The sequence below is a fragment of the Cynara cardunculus genome, assembly GCF_001531365.2.
Source record: "Cynara cardunculus var. scolymus isolate 2C chromosome LG 9, CcrdV1, whole genome shotgun sequence".
NCBI lineage: Eukaryota > Viridiplantae > Streptophyta > Magnoliopsida > Asterales > Asteraceae > Cynara > Cynara cardunculus.
This window is the reverse complement of record NC_037536.1, coordinates 2,457,917-2,459,413: the sequence shown is the minus strand read 5'-3', so window position 1 is coordinate 2,459,413 and position 1,497 is coordinate 2,457,917. Positions and strand designations below refer to the sequence as shown.

General features: G+C 33.7%; 1 protein-coding gene across 1 annotated transcript in view; it reads left to right on the top strand.

The window, feature by feature from the left end:
• The first annotated feature begins 6 nt into the window (after positions 1-6).
• LOC112518507 overlaps positions 7-1,497 on the top strand; it is a 3,350-nt gene continuing 1,859 nt past the window's right edge. Inside the window, exons 1-2 of the mRNA XM_025126225.1 lie at positions 7-54; positions 123-297. The gene's annotated coding sequence lies outside the window, so the exon portion shown is untranslated. The remainder of the gene's footprint in view (positions 55-122; positions 298-1,497) is intronic.

Below are 1,497 nucleotides of genomic sequence, written 5' to 3'. Positions count from 1 at the left end.
GTTTGAGCTCCGTAGACCACATAAGCTGTTTGAGTTATTTGCCGAACTTTGCAGGTTAAAACACTCCAATTTAATCTCATTTGCATATGATACCAATTATCTGAAACTGAAATGTCCTGCAGGAGGAAAGATGCCAATGATCAGGTAAAACAAGCTCTTGGTGTTCTTGGCACCGAAGAGTTCCGCCAATTGTTGGAGTACATTAGAGAATGGAACACGAAGCCGAAGCTATGCCACATTGCCCAGTTTGTGCTTTTTAAGGTTTTCACCATCCTTCCACCAACGGAGATAATCGAGGTATTTACTAAACCAACAGTACAACGGTTTTATAGCAGCTTAATGAACTTAATGGAACTTGCAGCTTATTYGGTTAGCTATACATGACTGTTTGGTAGTGGCTTAATGATATAGAAAGTGACTTATTCGGTGAGCTTCTAGGGGAGAGCTTTATGCATAAAGTCAAGTTTTTTGCAAACTTGCCCCTCCTAATTAAAAAACACGCTTCTCTTATCTCTAAAGAAACCCTCTCAAACAGAAACTTTCCAGATCCATACAAGGGTTAGGGGATGTTAATTTTTTTTCCATTAAGTTTTGTATGAGTTAATTTGTYTGTCTTGATAAGTTTGTTTGTCTGAGGGATGGGAGATCAATAGGTTTGCGGACGTAAAGAGAGAGGGTTGGATTATTTCAGGGGCATTTTTGGTTTTAATTTGTTTGAACTGGCTTAACGGAACAAATTAGTGGTTCTGGCTTATTCAATATATCCGTTTTGGTTTAATGGCATATCGAATAAGCCGTAAAGGAACACCCCCCATGGCTGAYTGAATAAGTCGCTCAGATCATTAAGCTTATTAAGTTGTAAGTAAACAATCTTATAAGTGTTCTAATAGACTGCTTTGTAGGACTTCGATTTTCTTGGACCAAACAGTTGCGCTATGTAAAGGTGCTACCATAAGTTTATAAGATGGTTTTAGACGCTCTCACAAGTTTCTTGGACAATTTTGAAATAGAACATCATAATAATCTATACTATATTATAAAGCATTTGACAAAAAAAACTCTTAAAAGTCATTTTTTATGCATGGAGAATGTATTAATGCATATTACTTAAAATTTAAGATTACAAGTAAATTGTGCGTAAGTACAACTTATCAAATATAACTAACTGCTGATAAACATAATCAAATATAGGATGAACATCTCATTTTAAGTATAAAAAATCTAAAATATAATTAGGATAATCATTGAGTTCTAACATAATCATTATCTTTAAAAAATTATATTGTTAAGCCAAAAATAAATTACTTCGCTAGTAAACTTAAAAATTTGAATTAAAGAAATCTATACTATCTTATTAAGCAAATTTAACAAAAGTCTTAAAGTCTTAAAATGATAAATGACCATAATACCCTTTATACTCACTTTTTCACCCCTTCCTCTCCTCACATACACTCACCCTCTCACATACACTCACCTTCTCACAAGCTATTTTTTTTT